This window comes from Furipterus horrens, unplaced genomic scaffold (genome assembly GCF_987537825.1).
Source record: "Furipterus horrens unplaced genomic scaffold, mFurHor1.1.pri manual_scaffold_11, whole genome shotgun sequence".
Lineage (NCBI taxonomy): Eukaryota > Metazoa > Chordata > Mammalia > Chiroptera > Furipteridae > Furipterus > Furipterus horrens.
The window spans coordinates 96,341,165-96,367,490 of record NW_028327181.1 but is presented as its reverse complement, the minus strand read 5'-3'; the positions used below and the strand labels follow the sequence as shown (position 1 = coordinate 96,367,490).

The following is a 26,326-nucleotide window of genomic DNA, read 5'->3' as shown; positions in this document are numbered from 1 at the left end:
TTCCCTCTGGCTTCCATGCCTTCAGCGCCTGAGTTACGGAGCCACTATTTCTTCAGGAGTTCTTCATTTGACCTCAGGCAGCAACGTCCAAGGAGCTGCAGAACCAGCGTCTCCCTCCTGCACCTGGGCCCTTCCCACCCTGGACCTGTGCGGGCAACTGGTCTCTCCATTCATTTAGTTCCTTCATGGGCAGCTCTGCGGCTTGTGGCTAAATGACCTTGAACAAGACCTTGACCTCCCTGAAATTCATTTTCCTTGAGTGTCAGGTCAGGTGGCTGAAATAGACACTCTCTAAAAGCACTCACATTCTGCAATTTCTTTCAGTCGCCTTGGGGACTCCCCCACCCACCCAACATAAAAGTGTTAAGAGGTCATGGCAGAGTCCAGGGGGGCTGTCTGCCTCCTCTGGCTCACCTCCCAAGCCTTGACCCCACCTCATCACGCAATGTCAGCCACTCCTAAGAAGGCCAGGAGGTGGGAAATCGACCAAGTTAAAATAAAGCAGGAAAGGACAGACTTGGGCCAAGATTCTCTCATTCAAGGAACAAAGTGCGTTAGGAATTGATTTCCCGCTCCTGTTCACTATGGTTTTCCTCCTCTGGTGCAGGGAGGAAAGGCCCTGCATCAAGATTAGTTGTTCCACAGTGAGGCAGCTGTTTGTCCAACGTGTTTCTTAGCAAGGGAGCCCAAGCTTTTCTCTCCCTGCTTCATTTCTCCTGCAGACTAGCGGGGCCTGGGAGGGAGATCCCTCCTTGGGTTGTGGGTTCAGTGCTCCACTAAGGTCTCGGGGGACAGGTTACCTTTGTGGGCAGGTCCACTCTCTTGAGCAAGCTGATGGTGCTTCTGTCTCTCCAGAGGGGCACTTTGGGGACCAGAGACATGGGCATCTCCTGGCCAGGAGTCAAGGTGGGCGAGGAGCATCAGCCGCCCCTTCCAAGCTGGAGGAGATCCGCTCACGCACAGGTCGCCGGGGTGGGAGAAGGCAGAGCAGGCGGCTCTGAGAAGAAAGAAATAAAACAAATGCGTTTCCAAAGTCTCCCCCAGGCCCCAGCAGGATTCTGCAAAACTGTAATCCTATTTTATAAATAGATGGAATTGCCTTTTTTGTTTTTTTAACCCGTTAGAGATGCGAAGTCTCTCTCAATACAACTGACAAAATGGGAAGGCTAGCTGTCTCTTCTCCCCACCTGAGGTTGCAGAAAGGTGTCTGTCCCGAGGCCCGTTCTGTCTGTCTCTGAGGCTTGGACCAGTCAACACCCAAACCAACTGTCTGTTCATTCAGTTCAGAAATGGACTCCGCAGACCAGTGGGACAGTGAGAAGCAGGCTGGAGACCAGGTGGCTCCCCTGAATTCTTCTTGAGTCTTTCCTTTCCTCACCACGCAGCTGGGCAAGTGTCCTTGGGACCCTGGGGGGTCTCATCAAAGCACCTGGGGGCAGAGCCTTACGGGACACAGGGAACTGGCATGATCCCCTGTCAGTGGGGCCACTGAAGGACGTTAAGCAGGGTGTGGCATGATCACGTGTTGTCTTAGATGCCATTGGTGGTCACATACGGGGTCGGGGTGGGTGGCCAAGACAGCGGGAAGGAGGACCAGGTGGAGACATTGCAGGGACCCAGCTCAGAGCAATGGCGGTGGCCTTAACAAGGGCAGCTGGGGAATGGGGATGGATTTTAGGCCTGTTAAGGGTGGCAAGCCATGGCTGGGTAGGTGATGGTGTTGTCCCCTGTGGTAGGGGATGCAGAGAAGGAGTCAGCTTGATGAGTGGAACTTGACACATCCTGAGTTTGAAGTCCCTGAAGCTCAGGTGAAAGGTCTGGGGCAAGCAAATCATCTGGTAGATTTTATGACATTTAAATTATACCTCAATGGAGTCTTTTTAAAAAGACTTTATTTATTTATTTTTAGAGAGAGGGGAAGGGAGGGAGAAAAAGAGGGAGAGAAACATTAATTGGTAGCCTCTTGCATGCCCCCAATTGGGGATCTGGCCTGCAACCCAGGCATGTGCCCTGACTGGGAACCGAACCAGCGACCTCTTGCTTGGCAGGCTGGTGCACAGTCCACCGAGCCACGCCAGCCAGGGTGAAGTGTTCTTTTTTTTTTTTTTAAATGGCAGCTAAGAAGGAGCAACAAGAGGGCTGGGAACAGGAGTACACGGCACAAGAAGCAGGAAAGGAGACTGCATTAGTCAGGGTCCTCCAGAGAAACAGACCAATAGAATATCTATCTGTCTATCATCTATTTACCTATCACCTATCTATCATCTATCAACATTTATGGGAATTGGCTCATGCAGTTACAGAGGACAGGAGTCCTGTGGTCTGCCACCTGCAAGCTGGAGAACCAGGAAAGCTGATGGTATAATTTGGTCCCGGTCCAAAGGCCCAAGAACCTGGAGCTCTCCTGCCCAAGGGCAGGAGAACATGGCCATCTCAGCTCCAAAAGACAGAAAGTGAACTCACCCTGCCTTCACATTTTTGTCCCATACAGGTCCTCAACAGATCAGATGAAGCCTGTCCACCCTGGTGAGGGGATCTCTTTGCTCAATCTGCTCAGTGAAATGCTAATCTCTTCCAGAAACATCCTCATGGACACACTCAGAAGTAGCGTTTCACCAGCTACTGGGGTGTCCCTTAGCTCAGTCAAGTTGACACATGAAATTAACCATCACAGAGAGACTATCAACAGAGCTGACAGCATCCACCTCTCTTAAGAGAAGCTGAACAAGGCCTGGAGGGCTGAGAGTCTCCGTCACACTCACGGAATGGGGTTTATGGCCAGATGAGGCGATAGGAAGGCAGGAACCCCACGGGGCTCAGGAGCAGCCAGATCGTCAGATGCCACAGGGAGAGAAATATAGCCCACATTGTGGAGACAGCTTTGGGGGTCACCTTGGATCATGGCAGCCCCAGGAGCCAGGCGTCCTCACCCCGAGTAGCTAGGCTGCTCCTGGTCCTGGCCCCCATTAGAAGTGAACAAGATGTGCCCAAGGACATGAACCCCTCTCATTCTTACTATGCCCCCAGGGCCAGGAGCAGGGCAGGTGCTGAAGGCTGCAGGGTAAGGGGTGGATGAACAGGGAGGTGGTTCGCTGCACACTTGTTGGCTGAAGCAGGACTGGAACCCGGGTCTCCAGCTGGAAGCTTAGTGCCCTATCCCAGCAGCTAACCTCCCACCCAGCAAGTTGGCACCTGCCCAGCCAGGACAGGCCCTGGAAGCAAGTTTTATCATGTATACTTCTGCACAGAGGAAGAGGAGGAAACAGGATGGCCAGCGGCGGTCTGAGACTCACCCCCAGTGACATGGCCTTTGGGGCTGTGCCCAGCTTTTCCGGGGGCCGTCTGCCCACGGCTGACTCTCTGGGCCCCGCCTGTTCCCTGTCCCTGCCGCTTCCCTCCTTCCTCTCCATCGCCTTCTCCCTCCACATGGACACAGAAGAGAAAGGAGAGGCTCCTCCTACAGGAAGCCTGAGACTCTAGAGCTGAGAAGGCATGACTGTGGGATGTCAGGGACGCTCCCGCAAATTCAGCTCAGCTTCGGTTAATAGGTGTCTTCTCGGTGCCAGGAGTGCCACTCGGTGTTTTTACAAGCCCTGTGTGGAAGGTACTGGTATTTCCCCATTTTATAGATGAGACAATGAGGCCCATGATGGTCATGCGACTTGTCCAAAGGCACACAGCTGACAAGTGAGGAAGTCGGATTTGGATCCATGTCTGTCTGACCAAAAGTTCTCACTCAGAATGCATTATTTTATTCTCTGGTTGGGAGACACGTGATTACTTCTAACCTTCAGCGTGGTGGGCCCAGAGAGGGGGGACCTCAATTAGTGGTGTTCTCACCAGACTCTGTTGGGAAATATACCCCCCCACCCTTTCTCCCCAAATGGATTCTCCCCCTGGTAGCAGCTGCAGTTTGGTTCCTTTGGGGATAGAAGCAGCCTCTCTTGACTCCTGGGCACTCCTCTTGTCTGGCCTTGTCTCTTCAGCCTTATTCTCTGTACAAAAAACTGGCCACCTCTCTTCTGGGTCCCTCCCCTGCTTTTCAAGGTCAGTTCAGGTTCAGATCTGCCACATGGGTTCCAGGACAACTTGCCCACATTCCTGTACAGAGCCTCCCTAGGTCCCAGGAAGGGGACAGGTGGGGGCAGCCACAGCCACTTACCCTGGAGGCCCCTTCCACTCCCTGCCACGCCCGGGCCCCTGGAGTTGACTGGTCACATCTGGGATGCCAGGCTTCTTGGGAAAAGTACCAAGACTGTAACCCACCGCAGCCCAGACTCCGCCACCCCTGGGATGTCTGTCTCTGACGGCATGGCTGGTTTTCAGGTCTTCTCTTGGGAAACGGAGGTGGTTGCCCTTAGGAAGCTGGCACCGTCTGTGCCCTGACGCCCTTCCCACGCGCCTCCAGATAATGGGAGGTCACTTCTGGTGGAAGGAAGCAGCGCGGGGCCTTCCGTGTGCTGGCTGGCGTTGCTGCCGAGCTGCTGCAACCAAAGGAACGTGGGGCAATAACCCTTCTGGATCAGCGCTCGGGCTACTGAGAACAGCAGCAGCCAGCAAATACCCGCTAATGGCCTTCTCCCAATCTCCTTCGAGATAATGATAAATAATGTGTATTTTTAGTTTGGAATTGAATTTCATCTCTCCATTTCTCTGGTATGTTTCAGGTATTTTTTTCCTTTTCCCTTGGGGTCTGAAAACTAGATATTTGTGCATTTACTGTGTGCATTTATTCCCTGCCAGAAATTGACATATGGACTCATTAATTCTCCCACACAGTTCTCACCCCCAAATACCCACCTGGTTAGACCGGGGGGCAGGGAGGCTGCATGCAGGAGGGCTCTCCTGAAGGAATCCTGCAGCCCCGGGAACAGGCGTGTCCTGAAGGCAGGACACGGCCTCTACCCATGATCGCTGATTCTTACGCTTAGGTGAGCCCTTCAGCCCCACGCCCGGAGTTTTTGATTCAGTAGGTCTGGGGTAGGATGCGAGGCGCTGCGTTTCTGACAGGTTCCCAGGTGATACTGATTCTGACCCCGGGACCCGACTTGGAGAACCGCCGGCCTAAATCATTATGCGTTAGAGTGTAGGCTTGGATTCAGCAGCGTCAGCATCACCCGAGATGAAGACTTTTGGGCCCCAACCCAGGTCTAATAAAAATTTGCCTTTTAAACAGATGATTTGAATGTACATAAAGTCAAAAGTTATATGCAATTTTTGGCTGTGTGGGGGTTTGGTGCCCTTAACCCACGCGTTGTTTAAGGGTCAACTGTAAATTCCCGTTGGAGAAACACCGGCCTGGATGATTTCTCCAGGCTCCTTTTAGCCCAGTGGCCTCGATCACAGAGTAATTTGGAGAGCTTTTAAACTATCCCTGAGCCCCAGCTGCGGCCCAGACCAATGAAGCCAGAGTCTCTGGGGGTGGGGCCCAGGCATTTGTGTTTTTTAAAAACCTCCCAAGTGATTCACGTGTGCAGCCCCATTTGCAAACCGCTGTTCCAGCTGGAAGATTCAAATCAGCAAAACATCTCACCCAGCTCTGACCTTGAAGTTGTTCTTTCTTCATGGTTACTCACCCATATGCACTTTTCTGGCCCAGAGAGAGCTCAGCTCAGCATGGCCCAGGGTTGTCCGTGTTCTCAGGGGGCCTTCCATGGGTGACAGTGGCACATCCTTCTCTCTCATTTCAGTTTAGCTGAGCAGGTGGAGAGCGGAGAAGCAGCAGAAGCCGCTGGCACCGTCCGAGCCGGGCTTTGCTTACCCCAGTAGGGCAAAGCCCACAAGGACCCACTCTCCACACTTCTGACTTTCCACTTAAGTTCTTTTGAATTAAATCCGGAGTGTCAAATACCGAGCAAACCTGATATCAGTTTCCTCCGCCGGGTCCGTGGCAGACGTCACTAATCGATCAGAGCACGCGCTCCCATTGAACCCAGAGGCGGCCCAGCAGGCTTTTCTCTGCAGTACCAGGCTGGCGCCCCGGATGGGCCGGACTTGGCATGGGCGTGGAAGCCGTCCACCTTCCCAGGGGGAAAGCACCAGCGCCGGGGTGCAAGTATCGATTATCGTTGATTAAGTCACACCAGTGTGAGTTACTTATCTGCTCCTTTCCAGGCTTAACCCAGAGCAGGTTTCCCTGTGGGATGGAGGGTAGTAGAAGGAGAGAGGTCTGAAAAATGGACATTGTGCTAGAGGCATTTCTGGGGGTGCTAAAGTCAGCGTGGGGCTTTTGGGGAGTGGAGGGGCTCCTCTTTCCTCCTCTTGCCTCCACCAGCGGAAATTTCCACCCTCAACACTGTGCCTGGGGCTAGGACTGGGGGTGACAACCTGGGGTGGGGATGGGGTCTTTTCTATCATGCCTTGCAAGCAGCCAGTTCTCAGACTCAGCCAGGATGATGGGGGCTCACAGAAATTACCCCAAGATCTTCAGTTGCAAGTTTCATGGGGGAAGACCCCTCAGTATTGGGCTCCCGCCCATGCCAGGGGGAAATTGCAGTAGGCGGAGGTTCCCTTCCGTGCAGCGCTGGGTGTACGGCGGTGGGAGCTCTGTGTGGGGCAGAGGGAGAACTGGCAGGTCCTTCCACCAGTCCTCATCTTGGTCACCTCCAGGCTGGATTTGAGGAAGAGGGAAGAACAAGAGAGGAAGAGGAAGAGCTACAGGAGCCGGCACATGCGCTCTGGAGCACCAGGGGTCTGCTCTGCGGGGGAACACCATGGATGGGTAGAATGTAGCACCTGAGCAGGGGGGCAACGGGCGGGAGAGCTGACTTCTAGGTGGGGAGAGCCAGAGGGAAATAAAGGAGATGAGCAAGAGAAGGGGTCTTCTTAGGGACGGGGCATTTGTTCATTCATTCGTGTAGTCACTCACTAATATGACACTCCTCGTCCAACACCTCCTCCCAAACCAGCTGAAGTCTGGCTGGTCCTTTCCTGTGTGGACAAGGCCACCCTGTGGGGAATGAGACATGGCTTCCAGGTCACCCTGGTGGCACAGAGCTTGGTGGCAGAGAAGGTCTCACCTGCTCGACACACTGGAGATGCTACGGTAGATGCCTCAGTGCATGTGGTTAGAATAGAGGACAGCGAGGAACCCTGGCCTTCCTGCCTTTGGGTGGCCTGAGGAAGCAGAGGGGACTTGGCTTGCAGCCTGTGACTGAGACAGGGACCCTCAGGCTACCGGCTCAACGAAGGAGCTGGTCTTCTAAAAAGAAACCCCAGCTGCCTCAGCCTAGACGAGAGGCACCCAATGGGGCAGGTAGCAGACACTCAGAGGACGGGAAGCCAGAGCAGCTTGGAGCATCTTTTAGAGTCCACCAATTAGTGGGGAGCTGTGGGGGGGGGGCAAGCAGCCCTAACTGCATTTCATGACCATGTGCTCCTGCCACAGAGGCTGCCCCCTGGCTGCCCAGCTAGCGGTTTGCCCCCTCTTCCCTCTCCTTTTCCCCGGCCCAACCTCCTCTTTCCTGCCAGACTGGCCCGGGGACTCCATACTGCCCTAGAAAGCTGGGGACATGGGAGGCAAAAGCTGCCCCTGACCTCTTCAGCGAAGGGCCTTTCTTCTGTATCCTGGTTTTGGGGGAAAAGTTGGCAGCTTCAGGATGCCTGGGACCTAGGCCCATGGGTGCCCTCTGCAAGGGCAAAGGGCGCCAGCATCAGAAGACTGGGCTTGTGGGTCCTTGAGAAATGACCCGAGGGCATTTTGGTGAATGACCTCATCTCATCCCCAGCACCTGAGAAGTATTTCCAGCCTTTTCTGGCAGCCAAGGGTGTAAATGAAGCGTGGGGTAGTTTGCTTCTTTATGTGAACGTTTTGAGTGTGTGCACGTGCGTGTGTTCTGGAACATCTGTGCAGAGGAGAACTCACCTCTGGTAGCAAAAGCAGGCTGATATCCTCACGGGAGGGGACAGATTTTGGAGCCAGAGTTATTTCTCTAGTCCTTAGGTATGGAGCCCAGTGTCATAGCCCGCCACGACCCCCACCCCACCAAGTTTTCTGAGAAGAGGCTGAAAACAAGGGAGAGGCTGCCATCGGCTGAGAGTGGGTTTAGCGAGGTGGTCCAGCTAAGAGGTGGGGGCCGGAGCTGGTGACCTGATGACCCATTGGTGCCGGGGGCCCTGGGTTCTTGCACGGGTTCCTTGCACTTCTCAGCACCACCCGACTGAAGCCAGTGCCGAAGGAGGCTTTGCTGACTTCTGGTGACCTTGAGTCCTCGCTCTTCCCACTTGGGTGGAGAAGCATGCGCTCTGCTCCGTTTGTCCGCCACTCCAGAGCCAGCCTTTAAATGACCTGCTTCATCCCTGGCTGCAAGCGGAGCCTGAGAGGCCGAGGAGCGATGTGTGATGTGGTGTGCTTCCACTTTTCACGGCAGCTCCGAAAGGAGGGGTGTACCCGTGCCCCCGCCCCATCCCTCAATGTCCCCTGGGCCATGGACACCCCTCCCCCCAGCTCCTGCCTGCACTTCCCGTGCTGCCTGGATGGATTGACTTGTTGGGGAGAGTATTTATTTTAAGAGGCATTTCACCTCGGGTTTTGATGTGCCTGGCTTATTACCCATAAATATCAACTAACAGAAAAGGGGTGGCATCTTGGGCGGGGGGAGTGGGTGTTTTGGAGGGAGGCCAAGAGCTGACATATTTGCAGGGGACACGAGAGAACCGCTCTTGTAAGTGGCCTCTACAGTGCAACCCAAACGCATCCTGAACACCTACTGTGTGCTGGCGCCACTCGGTCCTGGTCTGCTACAGGGCGTCGCACAGACCACGCCTGTGAGGATGTGGGTCTGGCTGAGCAGACAGGGTAAGAGGTGAGATGAGGGTGTGCAGCGGGGGGTGAGTGAGGACCGGGTTTGCAGGGCTTCCTGGGGAGGCGACTTCAGAGCAGGCCTTGCTGAGTGAGCAGATGAGGGGACGGGCACTGTGGAGACGGCCGAAGGGCCCACAGCTCCAAGGCAGCCGTGTGACCTGGGCAACTAAAGCTGCTCATTTTCCTCCTCAGATGCCGCCCCAGAGCGCTGGTGCTGGTGAGAGGAGGCCTCCTGCTTCTCTCTGTCCCCCCTTCCCTGAACACGGACATTTTCTCCGAAGGGCTTAGAAATAGGACAGAATCTTACGCACACGGGGACAGCAAGGTTAGCGTGCTCCTGTCTCCGGGGGCGGGGAGTGGGTGGTCCCGGAAGGAGAGGCCCTGGCTCTGGGCCTCACGTGGAGTCTGGGATGCTCTCAGAAAGGCCGGTGACCTGGGCCTTCAAAGGGACTGAGGGACTGGGGGTGTGAGTGTGTAAGTGTGGGTGAGCGTGTGTGTGCCTCTGTGTATGACAGCATGTGTGTGTGTGTGTGTGTGCGCGTGTCCATGTGCACAGGGGGTGGATCTTGAGCCCTTCTACTTCAGCATCAGGGTTCCACTGAGCTCTACCCTTGGAGGGCCAGGGCAAGCCACCACCCCGCCAGCTCCAGACAGACCCTTCCCCAGACCGAGGCAGCGTCCCTGCCCACTGTGCCAGCCAGGTCTTTCTGGAGAAAATGGCACCCTGGCTGGCAGCGCACGGCGGGCAGGGGGGGGACCTTCCCTCCGCTTTGCTCCAAGCTCCTCCCCTCCCACCCTCCCCACCTCCTAACCCTTAATGTCTTCCCCAGACCCCTAGAGTGCAACCCAGACCCTGATGCTGCTCTCCAAGAATGAACCTCATTCTTTCCAGCACCTGGGGACAGGCATGTGACCCAGGCCTGGCCAATCAAAGGACCCATCCCCTAGGCAAAACTGATTGGTTCAAGGCATGACCAATCAAAGGCCTTCTTTGGAATTGATCCATGGATCCTGAGCAGAGGCCGCTTGTCTCATTTAGGGTTCTGTGCTGGGAAGTTGAGAACATGAGGTGTCGGGTGGCCATCTTCACCACCGCGGAAGAGAGAGCCTGTCTGCAGCTGAGACAGACAGACCTGGACTTGGGTGGGGGTGAGGAGAGGACAAGACAGACCCAGGCGTAGACATAGATGCGGTGCAGAAAGAACATATCGGTTCCCAAGTCTGGGTTTCTGTGGTCATTCTGAGAGCCGTCCCAGAGTCCTCTGGGCCCTGAGAGCCAACAAATTCCCCTTTTGCTAAAGCTAGTCGAGCTCAGTGTGTGTTACTTACAAATTAAAGAGCTCTGAGTAATGTATCGGGTTCCCCAGGCCATGCCCCAGCCCATCTCTGCAGCCCCTTCTTTCAAAGCCTGGGGCTGTGTTACATACTCCCAGCCTCTGCGCTCTCTCCTCTGACCCCCGTGCCCTGAAATATTAAAGTGGAACATCCCTTTCCTTCTCCCCTCCCCCACTCTGCTCGGGCTTTGCTTTTTCCCTGCTACAGCAATAAAGTTGCATATTTAGAGAAGTTTCTGGAAGCCTGGGCATGAAAAAGGTTGAGCAGCCTTGGTAAAGACATAACTCAGGTTACCTTGGTCACTCCGACATTTAGGATCAAGGGGGCAGGACCGAGAGGCCAAAGGCCTGTGGCCTCTGGATCACTGGCCTCTCCTTTTCCTGATGGAAAAGCCCCTTCGTCTGCATTCCCTACCTCCTTTCCCTCCCCACGATTCTGTCTGGTAACGTGAATCTCGGTCGGCAGTATCAGCCAGTTCACTCTGTTATTTTTTCTGGGATTTTCTTCCTCTTCATAAAAGTAATTCACAGTCATGACAATATAGTAAAATGACACAAAGCACATAAAGGGAACAATTCTCTGACATTAGTGACCGCCCGGGTGGTAATTAGCTCAGCCACCAGGCAGCCCTGCTCGGTCTATGGCGAGTTTTGTTTCTCAACACCCGTTCTTCCTACAACTCCACTCCCCCTCCCCTCTGGCTACCCACCCTGTCCTGTATGCAAGGCCCCTTTGTCCCCAGACCATGTGCTAGAGTTACGTCATCTTGGCAAGGAAAGGGCAGGTCATCCAACCTTCTGTCCAGTGTGACCATCCCGGCCACAGCTGCTGGCCCCTGGTGGGCTGCTGGCGTGCGCACGCAGCTGAGCCAGTGGCTCGCTGCCTTCTGCGGCAGCCCTTCCGTGGTGGCGGTGCAGCTCTAATTGCTGGAAGTTCTTCTCTTGGTTTCGCTGAAGCCTGGCCCCGGGATGCCCTTGTTGGAAGGCCTGCCCTCTGGAGCACAGGCCAAGTCAATCTCTTCTTCCTCCATATGACAGCTTTTCACACTGTTGAACACAGTGAGCCTGTCCCTCATGGACCCTCTCTTTCTCTAGTTAAATACCCTGGTTTCTGAAAAACACGTCAGATGCAGAGCAGCTTGCGAGCCCTCGCTGACCTGGCTTTCTCCTCTTCGTGACCTCCAACGTCCCTTTTAAAGTCGAGTACCCGGCCCGAGTGAAATTCTCCAAAGAGGCTTGACCCGGTCACCAGCCAAGGGGACACGGTGAGCTCATGCTGCAAACATGGCCCTGCATGTGCATCGGTCACCAGCGGTATCATACAGAGGCACATGCCTCTCCCCGGAGCAGTGAGTATGAGTTCAGGCCCAGGAGCCTGAGCTTTAAGAAGAGCTCCCCAGCCAGTTCTGTGGATAAGCCCCTTTTCTGTAGGAAAATAGAGACGTGTCCGTAAGATGCAATGGGCATGGTGTTGTGAAGCCAATGTATTAGTCAGGACTCATTTGTTTACAAGGATAAAAACCCAGTGTAACCCCCTTCAGCCCCCAAGGGCTGTATCAGTCCAGGGGCTGTGAGGGATTCTGGGATAGCAGTGGGAACCCGGCCCGGCTGGAGGACTCCAGGCTCCCGTTCCTTCTGCCTCTCTTCCTTTGCTTGGCTTCATTCTGGAGAAGGAGCCCCGTCCTCTGCTGGGCGTCCTCACCCGGCTCTGTGGTCACCAGGCTACAAACCCCAGGGGACTGCAGCCACAGCTGCATGAGGGGTATGGCCCAGGCCATGATCAGGAGCCACACCAGTCATTTTAGCAGAAAGTTAACAGACAGACTCAGGTATAGGCCTCACAGAGGTAGCAATGGGAAGAATATTCCTCTATTGGCGGGGGCGGGGGGGGGGCAAGGCAAGAGGGTGGGGTTATTAGAACTTCAGGGTTTCCAGGTGAGGTTCTGGGGAGCTGGGACTCAGGGATCTGTGCGGAGGGGCCGCCGCTGGCTGTGATTGCTGGGACCAGAGCCTGGTGCTGGTGGTGTAGAGAAAGAAACTTCAAACTGCGACCGACAATGAATGACGAAGGAACCAGCGCTCCGTCAGGGTGGAGAACCGATTCCTCTAGTGCCCCCTGCTGGCAGCAGCTAACTGGGCACCTGGGCAAAGCAGAAACGTGGTTCAGGGCTTCCCGGCCGGAGCCCCACTGCCCAGCGTGACCAGGCAGGTTTGGACCTGAGTGACAACAGCTTACGAGCCAGCCCAGGCAGTTTTTAGTTTGCGCCTTTTGATGTGGTCATTTTGCTGTGGTGGGGGGACCTCTCTGGAGCCGGTCTTTGTGCACAGCCTCTCAGCCAGCCTTAGAGCTGGCACCTTGGTGCCACACCTGGACCTGGGTTTCCAGACCCCGAGAGACATGCGAAGATAGGCTCCAGACCAACGCACGTGGTTGACACTGCAGGCTCGGCAGGAGGAAATGTGCATTGTATGCCGTGGATGAAGTGGGGCCATCGGTGTGGGTCAGCCACCCAGAGGGGCTTCCCGGCCCCTCGCAGGAGGAAGCCACTGCCTTTTGGCACTTAGGTTCAGAATGAGGACGAAGGACGGCCACACTTGCCCTTATTGGCATGTGACCTTGAGCTTCTCCAAGTCTTGGTTCCTTCCTCTGTACAACTCCTGAGGGTTGTCATGTAGACTGGGGATAATGTGTATAAAACGCAATGCCTGCCACACAGCAGACTCTCAGTAAGAGGCAGGAGCTATGATTATTCGTAAGAATGGGGATGGCAGAAGCCTGCATTTGTCCTGGAGGCCTGTGGGGGACCTCACTTTATGAGGGTGGAGGGGCCCTAGGGAGCAGAAGCCTAGGCAGAGAGAGGGCGCATGGGCCCTCCCCAGTCATAAGTCCTGCCCAGGGAGGCCTCGGAGATCCCACCAAGGCCACAGGGATAAGGCTGTTCCACTCTGATGGGACACGCGGTGGCCCACGGCCGCAGGCAGCCTCCTGCCCATGGCAGCCTTCCAGCCTGAGGTGGCGCAGAGGGACGTGCATGCGCCTGGACCGTTGCTGGGCTCTGATGCAGTAGAAGTTCGGATCAGAGTGAGTGGGTGTGAAGAATGTCAAGCAAGATTCGATTACAATTTTTACTTTGGAAAAACCTTCATCAAAACATGTATATCTAATTAAGACAATTAGAGCACAGGAACAAAAAACTGATTAAAAATCAGACACTCCATAAATTACAAGTGTTTTCCTCCAGCTGGGGCACATCTCTGCTGTGGAGCTGCGAGGCCAATCAATGGAGCTGGGGCTCTGGGAGCAGGAGCAGGGAGGTGATGACTCCCAGGACAGGGCGGGAGGGGCTGGGTGCGGAGAGCAGGCTGTGGGGGTCCCAGCCTGTCCCCCTGGGGCATGCGGGCAGCTGGGTCTGCTCAGGAACAGGAAGAGCTGGCGGTGCCGTGAATGAGCGGGGCTCTGCTAAGCTGCAGATGTGCCTGTACAGGGGTGTGTGTGTGTCTGTGCCCTTTACTGGGCCTGAGCAGATCATGTATCTGCACACATGCATGCCAGCATAGGAACATCTGTGCAAACATCTGTCTCACGGCAAGAGGATGCAACCGTGTGAGCATTAAAACAATGCGTGGCAGCATCTGGAGTCGGTGCCAGAGGCGGGTGTTGTGCTGAGAGAGAGCAGGCAGGCTGCATGACATCCACGTCTGGGCACCGATGGTGTGTAGACAGTGCACGAGGTGAGGGGTGAGCCCAGCCTGTCACCAGGCAGGTAGAGCTGCCTTTTTAAGATGTCACAAGATGAGGCCATCCCCTAAGGATTCCCACCTCCTGGAATCTGTGAAGATGCCACCTTTCATGGCTTAAGGGAGTTTGCAGAAGTGATGAAGTGAAGGGCCTTGACACAGGGGTGGGGTTTACCCTAGGTTCTTGGCTGGGCCCGATGTAATCACGGTGATCCTTAAAAGTGCAAGAGGTGTGTCCTCAGAAGACTTGTCGGAGACATGCTACATCGCTGGCTTTGAAGATGGAGGAAAGGGGCCACGAGCCAAGGCATGGGTGCAGCCTCTAGAAGCTGGAAAAGCAAAGACAAGGGCTCTCCCCGAGAGCCTGCCAGAGGGGCACAGCCCTGCTGACATCTTGATTTTAGCCCCGTGAGACCCGCGTTGGACCTCTAACCTGTGAAACTGCGAGAGAATACATTTGTGTGGTTTTAAGGCACTACATTTGTGATAATTCGTTACAACAGTAATAGAAAGTAAATATGGTAGCTAATGCCGTCTTGCTATTTTATAGGTGAAGAAATCAGAGCTCAGATGTATAAGGTCATTTACCCAAGCTCACCCTGCCAGTAAGTGGCCGAGTCGCGATTTGAGGCCATCTGACCTTGGAAACTAAGCTGGACTCTTTCACCTGGCCAGCTCTGTGGGAGGTCGTCCTGAATAGCCAGTCTGAGAGCCACCCCCAGATACAACACCCCATTTTGTGAACCCTTCCCTGCCCCAGAAGGATACGCTCTCTCCCAGGCCTGCTCTTCTGGGTTTCTTCAGGCCCCAGGGATCTAAGGTACTGGGTAGTAGGAACGGTGCTTAATGGGAGCCACGCCTCCCGGGCAGCAGGGGAGGCCCTCAGAGAGCTTTGCTCACATCATCTGTGGGTACACTGGGAGGGGACTCTCCTTGGCTGGGAGTCTCCAGTCCTTCTTATTCTTCATCCCCATCGGGACTGTATTCCTTAAAACATACATATCCCAGCATCATAGAATATCGGAGCCAGTGGAGGTTCGGGGAGGGGGGCTTGTTAATGAAGAAATAAGAGTGCACATGACCCACCCAAAGTCTCAGACTAAATGAGCAACAGTCTGAAGTCAGATCCCCAGGCTCTTGACCTTCTAGCCTGAACATTCTTTGGGAAAAATTACAATCTGATTTTTCAGCATGGCATGTAAGACAACTACATCTCTCTCTTTTAGTTACTTGTTAGAATACTCAAAATGCTCAGGCTCTCCCTCTCATGGCCTCCCTCCACCTGGTTTGTCCAAGAATCCCAGGGACTTACTTTGTACCAAGGGCTACAACCCTGTTCCACACGGTGGCGGTGTCGTCCATTGCTGCCATTACTCCCCACTGCCACATGGTGTCGGTGTGGGAGACCGGTCCTGCGCAGCTCAGTGAAAGACACCTGCTCCCTGCAGGTCCCTCATGGGCTCTGTCCCAGCCCAGGCTGCAGCAGGGTCCCCCAAGGGCACCAAGGCTACAGCTCCCTTTAGTTCAGACCCCCGTTCTCAGCCAGCGCTTTCCAATATGCAAACAATGTGCTAGGATGACAATCTAGGGGAGCTTTCATCTGTGGCTCACAGGACCTTCTAGAAAAATCTCTCCTCGGCAGGAATCCTAGGCCATGGCCATGGCCTTGAGCTGAGCTGCAGGCCTGGACTCTCCTTCAGAGGCCAGGTCAGAACACAGAGGTGCTCGCTGCCTTTCTCCGGCGCTAAGCTCCGGTGGACCGCGCTGCCCCGCCCTGCGCTGCCCAGACGCGTCTCCTCGGCTTCGCATCCCAGGAGCGGGAGCTGGAGCCTGTTTCCTTCTCCCAAGTCCTGGGCTGACAGGCTCACTCGTCCGTCCATCCATTTTATTAGCACTGGTTTTTGTTGTTCGAAAGACAGAAACCCATTGGCTGAGGGCATCCTTGACAGATGCTCCTGGGAAGTCCCAGCGCTGGAACCCTGCTCCCAGAGGGTCAGGCAGGGTGGTCGGGACGGTCTCCCCGCCTCTGTCCTCCCAGACCTCGGCCGGGCTCCTGCTCTGACAGTCCCCTCCACAGCAGGGACAAGTCGGCCCCAGCCCTGCAGGCTCGCACCCTGCTGTGCAGGCAGCGCCAGGGCAAAGCATCTTTTTCTCCTTTTTAGAAATTTGTGCAAACACAATAAAGATGATTTGTGAAAAGATGGTTTCAATGGCCTCTCAGAAAATCTCACCCCCTACGTACAAAAGAAGTTCGACAGAAACTAAGCGATTTAAGTAATCCCTGGACTCTACATGCCTCTTCATCTGCTCCCCCCAAATTATATATAATTCATAGGAATAGCTTTTAATCTGCAAGGTAGAATTCCCAGCTTCCCTACCTCACACTGGGAAATACTTTAATATTAAATTATGATTGTATTTCTTCCTTTTATATATTTACATGGGTGTTTCTGGACTTCCCTTCTCATGTTTACAGACCCTAACCTTTTTTAAATTATTTTTTAATTTTTTAGAGCAGTTTTAGGCTCAGAGCAAAATGGAGTGGAAAATACAGAGCTCCTGTTTACCCCTGCCTCCCCTCCCACAGCCTCTACTTCTGTCTGTATCCTGCACCAGAACTGTGCATTTATTACAGTCAATGAACTTTTACCAAGGTATCATTTTTCAAAGAGAATCAATATATTTGTCCCAAGCAAGACTGTGATTGGCTGGCTTGAGTCATATGATCATTTCTGAACCAATTACTCTGACCAGTGGATGAAATATCATGACAGTTCAACCACATGATCACACATGTGATGTTACATGATCAGTCACCTGCATAACCAGAAGGCGGGACCACTGGGTTTGCAGCCCCCCAGAATCACACATATAGTGGTGAATGCATGAGTTCCTCCCAAAAGCACCAAGATGGGTAAGATCTTAGGCAGACAAAAATGATTTCCCGAATGTCCACCTATGCCAGGCACAGTGCTAAGGGGCTGCTTGGAGCATTTGTTCCAGGTGACTTGTGCATCCCAGGGCCCTCAGGGAGTGTCATAACTTATCCTCTTTACCTGCACAGGTGGAGGTGTCTGTGCTGCACACCTTGCTTTCCAGAGGCTCTGTCCTGAAGGAGGTCTGGTCTTGGTGCCTGAGGCCTCCTCCACTAGCCATGGAGAGACTGGGGCCACCTCAGTGGGTGCGTCACTCCCTCTGCTCCAGCAGGCACCCTGCTACACCTTGGCCTGAGAACCTTCCTGGCATCTTGATTCCAGGCCACCCCGGTGCATGAATGGTGTGTATTGTCGAGGTGATGGGTGTCAGGGGTTGGGGACCCTCAGTCCTTATAGACAAGGGAGAGGTAGGATGAGAAGGTGGCCTTCCGGATGGCTGCCATGGCTCCTGGGCCTCTTTCCTCTGGTGTCTGCGGCTCCCTGATTATCATTCTAGGCCCAGACAGAGGCAGCTGAGGTGCCGGTGCGGGGAGCGGACAGGCAATGACAGGTAACACCAGCTGCTGGCGCTGGAAGACAGATGACCAGATTCCAGCAGGGCAGGGAGGAAAGGGCCAGGAGGGCAGAGAGCCGCTGGGCAGGGCACAGTGCCACCATCCCTCCCCCAGCTCTCTTCCTCTGGTTAAGCCTGGCTCTGCTGTCTCTGTCACTTCCGGTGCCCCGAAAGTCCCACAATACCCTTCCTGGACCTTTCCCTCCAGCCCTTCCCTGCCCCCTGCCCTGACCCCTTAGGTCTAAGGGGTGAGAGCCCTTGGATGGGTCATTTGCTTATTTACTCTCAAACCCACTTTTCACATGTCCCCTGCTCTGCTCAACGTCACCGGAGCGGTCCTGGTCACTGGCTCCTGGTCACTGACTCCTGGCTAGTTCCAGCCAATGTCTGTGTCTCCCCCAAAATTCGTATGTTGAAACCTACCCCCTAGTGTGATGGTACTTGGGGAGATGATTAGGTCATGAGGGCGGAGCCCCCATGATGGGATCAGTGTCCTTACAAGAGGCCCCAGAGAGCTCCCTCACCTTTCCACCACGTGAGGACAGAGAAGATGCCGTCTATGGACCGGAAAAGGGACCCCAACCAGACACCCAACCTGCCAGCGCCTGGACCTTGCACTTTCAGCCCCCTGAACTGTCAGAAATAGATTGTTGTTTACAACAGCACCCCGCACCCCGAGTCTCCGGTATTTTTGTTCTCTCTGGAATTGCTGTGTTTCTTTGTTGCTTCTGCTTCCACGAGGGACTGGGCTCCCTCTCTTGCTCCTCCTGCCTGGGGTGGCATCAGATTTGTGCTGCTGCAAGTTCCTCGCCATCCCCTTCACTCAGTCCCTGTGTAAATGCTCCCCCTTTATTAATTTTTTTATGTTTACTTCTTTTAAAAGGTCTTTATTATTTAAAATCTTTTTATTGATTGATTTCAGAGAGAGAGAAACATCAGGGATCGAACCCCCAACCCTGGCATATCTAGCTGATGCTCTAACCAACAGAGCTACCTGCCCAGGGCCAGCCCTCCCCTTTAGAGTGGTGTGTGTTTCCTGCTGGCGGCCTGATGCTGCAGCATCCGATCGGGTCGCAGGCAACTTGGACTCTAACTTCTCCACTGCCACCAACAAGCTGTGTGAACTTGGGCTGGTCACTGAAATTTGTTTCTTCTCTATAAAAGGGAGAGGGGGGGCCCTCTGCTGAGCCCTGGGCCCTCTGCCCTGGGGGAACTCAGGGCTTTTCTAGGTGTTCTTCAGGGGCTCACCAGTGATGGTCTAATGCTGTGTCCCCCTCCGCTGGCCCACTTCCCCCTGCATGCAGGGCTCAAGCCAAGTCTGGGGCAATCAGAACCAGGGACAATTTCCAGAAGAATCTCTCCTCCATGAGGTCAGGGAAAGTGAGATCTTGGTGGAGACCCCGTGAGTCCCCTTCCCCAGGGGGCTGCCTCTGCCCTGCTGTCACTGTGGGGCAGGCAAAGCAGCGGGGGTGGGGAGCCAGGAGGGAGGGAGGGAGAGATCAGAGCTGAGCTGAGACCTTATTTTGGGTTTGAAATGCCCAAGCTGTTAATTTGAGAATAATCAATGCTAATTTGCACATATCTGGTTGCCATAGCAGGTTATCTATTTCCCGTCAAAATGTCCAAAAGCTCGCACAGATCTTCCCCGCCGCTGCCCACCCAGCCTACCGCCCCCCCCCCCACCTGCCCAAAGGTGCTGCTTGGGCATTCAGCTCGGGGAGACAGCAGCTCAGCCCCGCCCACCCTCCGGTCCAGCCCCAGCTGCCTGCTGGGCGGGAGGAAACCCCAGGACACAGGAGAGGAGGAGAGGAGGGCCACGGGGCTGGCCCATGGAGCCGGAGGAGGAGAATTAAGCAGAAGTGCAAATTACCCAAACCCGTGATTAACATTTCTTCCAAATCTGCATGAATATTAAAGCGCAACCTGCTGGTCCCCAAACAATAAATTCTGCATGAATCTTAAGATAAATCGTTTGGATAACTTAGAGGCAGCTGTGGTCCCTGCTGCCAGCAGCCTCCCCAAATCATTCAGGGCGGGTAAGGGGGAGAAGAGGGGAGTGTGGGGAGGGCCGGCAGGGCAGGAGGGGGCCGAAGAGGTGCCAGGCGTTAGGCCTCTCTGCTCAGGTACCAGCGCCAAGCAGGCTGAAGGTGAGGCATGGGGTTCCCCAAGCCTGGGCGCCGGCCAGTAGCGGAGTGCTGGAGGGACCCGTGGTGGGGCCACCGCGGAACCTTGCTGAGGACCCTTTTCTTGTGTTTCCTGTGACGCCCATTCTCTTCCCTGCCCCCCTTCCTAAGAGGGAAACAGGTCCACCGAGTCCTCAGCTCATTCCCTGTCCTCCTGGAGGGCACTGGTTCTCAAGCAGGGTGACTTGGCCCCCCCAGGGGGCAGTTGGCAATATGTGGAGATATTTTTGATGATCATGGTGGGGAAGAAAGTGCTACTGGTATCTAGTGGGTGGAAGCCACAGCCGCCGCTAAATACCCTACAATGCAGGACGTCCGGCCCTACCCCTTCCAGCCCCCAAGGACAAAGAATGATCTGGCCCAAAACGGCCACAGTGCTGAGGCTCAGCAGCCTGCTCCAGGGGTCTCTGCTTCCCTGAAGAACCATCGGCCTCTCTTCCCACCTACCCATGGGCTAGGAACGCGTTCCCCAGGGTCCTGGGCGGGGGTCAGGGCTCGGAGGTTCAGAGCCTGGCAACGTCATTATCACGACTATCATTGCACCAGGCAGGGTCCCAGCGGCCAACAGATGGCACCAGGCAAGGGTTCTAGCAAAGGCCGTGTAATCAAGGGGTTATTCAGAGATTTGTGGGCAGCGTTAAGAGAACCAACTTGGGCTGGCGTAGGACCCAGGGACCAGCAAGAGTGGAAGCCTTTCCTACCTGGAGGTCCAAAGGGGCGGGGCAGGGGGGGAATGCTCTTACTGGAGCCGTGGGAAGGGACACCACTCTGTGATAACAGCAGGTGGGGGGGTGATAAATTCTCAACCCCTTCGTCTTCCTGCCCACAGTCTTTGTCAGAGCTTCCCACTGGCCAAACCCAACTAGAAGGCAGAGGACAAGAGGGCCCAGCTGGTCAGCTTATAGAGGTCACCCTTGTGAGGTGCAGAGCAGAGGGGAGAGAGCAGAAGTGGGGGTGGGGGTGGGTGATATTGGGGAGAGTCATCATTACCACCACCAATGGGAGCCACCCAGGGACACCCCGAAAGTGCTCCCAGGAGCTCAACCCACAGAACAGTGGTAAAGAAACCCCACGGATCACGCATCAGAAGCATGAGTGGGGTCAGTACCAAATGCCTTTTGGAAAGTTCTAGACCCTTTCCCAGTGGCAGAGCTAGGGTTAACATATTGGGATTTCCTGGGGAGGGAACCTCAGAGAGCTCCAGAAAGCCAGTGGCCTGCTGGGATGTAGTTTACGAAAGCACAGTTCAAGCGCAAATTTGCAGGAGGCCATCTGCCGTAGAAAGGGGTTCCGCTGAAAACAGACTAACGAAGGAAGTGAAACCCAGCCTGGCGTGCCACCAGGTGGGATGGTTCTGGGGGGGATGGGTGGGGGCCACAGGTCTGCTGAAGGCTGGACATGGGGAGCAGGGAACGAGGACTCCGGGTGACCCCTCAGGCTTTGGGTCTGACAGCTGGGTGGACACTGGCCGTGCCTCCGCGTCTGGAATGATCGGGAGCAGGGCTGGGAATCAGGTTCTGTCCGACTCCAAAGCCCCTGCTCAGGGCAGACAGCCACCTCCTGGGCCTGCAGGCCAGTGTCCCCAGGCTGTGGCCACCTCAATTCCCTGTTCTAAAGGTGCGGGGAGGATGGTGCCTCTTGTAGGAGGATGGGGACCTGAGGAAGGGGTTTGGGTGAGAGAGTGTGACTGTGGCCTTGTCCCTGCCCCCCACTCCCAGAGGTAAGTGGATCAGAGGGGCGTCCTCTTGTTTCCTGTCTTAAGCAACAGCCTAACAAGGAATAGACAAACAGGAGCGCTTCTCAGCTCAGCGGGGTGACGGGTGGGAGGGGGGAGCGAATTAAAATCCCATTACGAGAACACTGCAAGGCTGCTGGCAGCTTGTGGATGATCATTTCCACCCATGGGCACCACCGGAACCTTCCTCGCTGTGGCTCGGGCCACCCAGGGCGGCCGCGGAAAGCAATCTGGAGTCACGCCAGCCTGGCCCTGCCTGCCACATGCCGCCTCCAAGCTGGTGACCTCGGGCGAGTTGCTGGACCTCTCTCAGCCTCCCCTTCTTAAGTTGCCTGTGCGGAAGCTCTCGTTCGCCCTCTGCCAGACCCCTCTGCACCCTCCGCAGCCGCTCTGTGCAGGGCGGCCGGCCTCCGAGGACCGCACCGGATGACCAGCGCTGGGAGCCTCCGGCTTGCTAGGGGTGGTGGCAACAGGGGCTGGGGGCTGGGCCAGAGCGGTTAGGGCTTTCGGTCCCCGGCTTCCGCCCTGCAGAGTCGCTTGGCAGTGGCTGTCAGTGGCCTTTTTCTACGGTCACCTCTGCCTCCAAGTTCACCCTGTGCCCCCTCAGCGCTCGGGGTGCAATGGCCCCTCTTCCTTGCCAGGCCTGGGGAGTCGTCCCCATTCCTGGGGTCCCCTCAGCCTTGCTTCACCATTGTCAGTGCTTCCCTCGTTCTACCTGTTTCCACGGCTGCTTTAGGCTGGGACAATGACTTCCTGCCGGGACCCTGACCGTCTGCCCACCGGGTAGGGCCGGGGCTGTTGAATCTGGCACCTTATGGGAAGGTGTTGAATGTAGGGCAGGCCCACAGGAAGCATTGAAAATGGGATCTTACCCCTAGAATCCAGCTGCCATGCTGTGAGGAAGCCCAGGTGACATGGAGAGGTCCCTTACAGGTGTCCTGGCAGACAGCTCCAGCAAGGTCTCAGACGTGAGAGGGACGCCAGCCGCCACCTGACTGACCACAGAAAAGAACCCGTGTGAGAACCGACTGGCTGACCCATCAAACATGAGAGGTAACAACAGTAAATGATGTTTGTGCTTATACCGTTCATTTTGGGGTGGTCTGACACACACCTGTGGGTAACCTGGACAAACTAGAGAAGCTATAATTGTGAAGATGATACACAGATGATAGAGGGAGATGGGTATAGAGGAAGATGGAGAGATGATAGACTAATAGATGGGCCAATGGGTCAATGAATGGATCAATGGATGGATGGACGTATTGACAGACAGACATCAAATGAGCATCTCTTATGTGCCAGACGGTAGCCCCGGTGGTTTATTGACATTGTTTTTTTTTAATTTTACAAAAATCTTATGAAGTTGCAGATATAGAAGCAGGCACAGAGGCTTTCGTGACTCACCTGAGCTTACACAGCTGGAACAGGACAGGTGCTCTGGGCTCCAAGGCCATGCTCGTACCACGCACGGGGTGGCACACAGGCGCGGCAGGGTGGGCGAGGGAACTGAGGAAGAAACTGGTAGAAGTTCTAGGCCTCATAGCTCAGGAAGATCTTCACCACTCACGGGATCAGCCTGCACTCTTGTCTGGATGCTCGCTTTAAGATTTTTATCTGATGCACAACTTGCCCTCTATTCTCCTTCTGGGGCCTGGAGGAGAACCTATTTCTGGACCTAAGAACAAAGAACCTAGGAAAGAAGGATGACAAGGACCCTGCTGTGTCATTTTCTATCCAGTAAAAATGGAAAAGCTGTTTGCTGTTGTTGTGATGGTGATGGTGGTGCCCGTGGTTAGGGTGTTGACAGTAGTGGTGGTAGTAATGGTAGTGACGGTGGTGGTTGATGGTGGTGGTGGTGATGGTAATGGGGGTGATGGTGGTGACAGTGGTGGTGATGATGGTGGTGCTTGGGATGGTGATGGTGTTGGTGGTAGTGGGGATGGGGATGGTGGTGGAGATACAGTGGGTTGAATGGTGGCTCTAAAAAGACACGTCTATGTTCTTACTCCCAGAACCTGTGGATGTGACCGTGTTAGAAAAAAGGAGTCTTGCACATATAATTACGGATCTAGAAATGAGATCCTCCTGGATCTCGGGTGGGTCTTAGATTCAAAGACATGTGTCCTTATAGCACATATGAAACTCACATGCACAAAGGAGAAGGTCACGTGAATATGGGGGCAGATTAGAAGGAGGCAGCCACGGCTCAAGGAGCTACCAGAAGCCGGAAGAGGCAAGGAAGGATCCTCTTCTAGAACCTCCATTTGGGGTGTGGCCTTGCCAACACCCGTATTTCAGACTGGCCTCCACACTCTCCTAAGCCACCAGGCATGCGCCGATTTGTGACAGCAGCCCCAGAAAACGAATTCAGGCGCTGGCGGCTCAGGGGTGCAGGTTAATGAAAATGCCCTAAAACTGACCGTGGTGATGGCTACACAGCTCTGTGGACACACTCAAAGCCATGAGTCATACATTTAAAATGGGTATGTGAATTCTATCTCCATAAAACTGTTAAAAAGAAAGCAGTTAGGGAATTTGCCGCTCTTCCAGCAAGGAAGGGGCAGAGGCAGGACCGGACAACGGAGTGTATTGCTTCTCAGGGCTGGGCTGCTCCACTGCCAGGCCACGCCCCCAGGACAGCGTTTATCTCCCTTGACCTTGGCCTCTGGGGTCCGTGCCCCCTGAGTCAGCCATTAGCAGGCAGCGTGTCCGGGCTTTGGAGCCATAGCCATGCCATGTTCCCTGCTTGGTCTTGCTCCTGCGGAGTCTCATCCCCTCCTGCTCACGTTTGACTTTCTCTGATGCCCACCCTGCACTCTGTCCCGCAGCACCCCTTGTTCCGTGTGCCGGCCCCATTCCCTTTCCCCCTTCCATCATCCCCTCCAAATTGTAAACCTCCAGGGGCAGAATCCATTTCTAATCCCTCCGATGTCAGGGGAATTGAAAGCATAGCAAATATTTCCGAGATCCAAATTACACAGACCCCGGAAGGCAGAGCTTCTAGTGTAATCCAGGTTATGAATTGTAAATCAGACGCCATGCAAAATACTTGCAAAAATTCAATAAAGCTTTTGCTCCCAGCACAGCAGAGCCGGGCCTAAGGAGGCAGGAGGAGGCAGCTGGGGAGAGAGAGAGAGGGAGGGCGGCGCTGATCCTGGCTTGGCCAAGGCTCTCACCGTTGTAGGAGTCAAGAGGACTTCATGGCCTTTGGGTGACATGCACACCAACACTTAATCCAACGTGCAAATAAGAATGCTGCTCCCCCGCCTGCCCCACCTAGGGAGGCCATGAAAGGGAAGGGGGCTTCTCGACCACCCATTAGTATAAACTGTCAGGCTGTCTGTATGTGCAAGCTGTCCCCCAGCCGGTCCGTAGGGGTGACAGTCCCCAACACATATGCAGTGTGTACCTGTGTGTGTTGGTCCTGGCTGGTTTGGCTCAGTGGATTGAGCGTCGGCCTGCGAGCTAAGTGTCGCTGGTTCGATCTTCCAGTCAGGGCACATCAGAGAAGGAAAACTCTGACTCCAAAAAACCTCTGCTGCCTTGCGGCATACCTCTTCAGGGGAAAGGCTAAGGGAGTAAACCCCGACAGAAAATCCGGAGCCGGAGTCCCTAAGGCGGTTTGACGTTGTAGTCAACACCGGCAACTCCTGCGGCGCACCTGAAGCCAAGCTGTATTGACTCCGTCTTTCCCTTGGACCCTTCAGCTGCGAAGAGAGGGGGGGTCTGCTGCATGGGCAACAGCAGACCCTCCATATCACCCTGCCCAGGCTCTATAGCTTCAGCCTCACTGGAGAGGACACTCCAGCGTCATTGCAAGATGTCGATTCAACACGGGAGGAGACAGATACCGTGTCACTCCCGAGTCGGACTGCACAACCATTCTCGGCGGTGCAAGATAGACTCTTAAGAAGCTACACCATCGTCTCTCGAGACGGACGGCTGCCGACGACGACCTGTGTGTGTGTGTGTGTGTGGGGGGGTGCCTGCCTCCTATGAAACTTGTTTCCCTCTCTGTGTTAGTGAGAAAGAAGTCAGAGAACCCCCTGGGGACCCGCTGATGCAGCCGCCCCTTAGAATGGGGAGGGGATGCGGCGTCCTTGGGGCTTGCCCCTGAGTTTCATTTGTGAAGGAGATTGAAGAGCAAATGGCCCCGCTCTGTGGCTTTCATGTTTCAAGGACTGGCAATTCCAACAGAAAGGACTGGGGGAGAAACAGAGGACTTGTGCCCCCTTCTGACCGGGCCACCAGGGCTGGGGGTACACAGAGGCAGGGCGTGGGTAATGGGAGGGCTGTATTTTATACACAAGGGGCACTAAGAAGGTGAATTAGTCCCACCCACTCAAGTATGGGGGGCAAACAAGAGGCTGGTGGAGACTGGGCTCCCCTGCTCACACCTGGCTCCACAGGTGTCCCACCACACCTGCCCAGAAGACCATGCGGGAAACCCTGATTCATTTCCCATGTACCTGTCAGGTACGGTGCCGGCGGCTGCCGGGAATACACGGATATGTGCTCCTTCCTTGAGCAGGTCTGATGGTGACAGGCTGAGTCCTTCCTCCCTGCCTCCCAGATGCTTACAAGATCCAAGTCCCGGGCACACATGGCGCCGGGCCCTGGGACAGAGCAGGTGCTGCCCTCGGCCACGGCAGGACCGTGGGGCTGGTGTAAAGAAGACTTGAACAGCCTCTGTTGGGAGGGGGGCTTCCAACCTGTGACTTGAGGGGCCCCAGATCTGCCCAGCTTATTAATAGTCATGATGAGGAGGGTGTGGAAAACCACCTCCTCAGGTGCTCAGGGCTCTACCAGGCAATTAAAATGCAGCGCTGCACACAGCTCTAAGGAGGACACATTAACATTGGGGCAGCTCTAGCTCCGGGCTGCATCCTGGCGGACCCGCCACAGCAGCGAGGCCTGGCCAGGAAGTGCTCAGGGTGGCCTATTTCTGTAGAAAGGCCTCTCTCTCTCCCTCTCTCCCTCTCTCTCTCTCTCTCTGCCCCCTCCTCCCTTCCTCCTACCCCCTGTCCACCCTTGAAGAACA

At 55.0% G+C, this 26,326-nt stretch overlaps 1 long non-coding RNA gene across 1 annotated transcript; it reads right to left on the bottom strand.

The window, feature by feature from the left end:
- Positions 1–18,420: 18,420 nt before the first annotated feature.
- LOC149998895 (uncharacterized) lies at positions 18,421–25,936 on the bottom strand. The gene is made up of 4 exons (XR_016514304.1): positions 25,755–25,936; positions 22,690–22,791; positions 22,155–22,277; positions 18,421–18,519 (listed from the first exon to the last, which is right to left on the bottom strand). It is a non-coding gene; the product is annotated as an uncharacterized LOC149998895 (long non-coding RNA).
- Between the last annotated feature and the right edge of the window lie 390 nt (positions 25,937–26,326).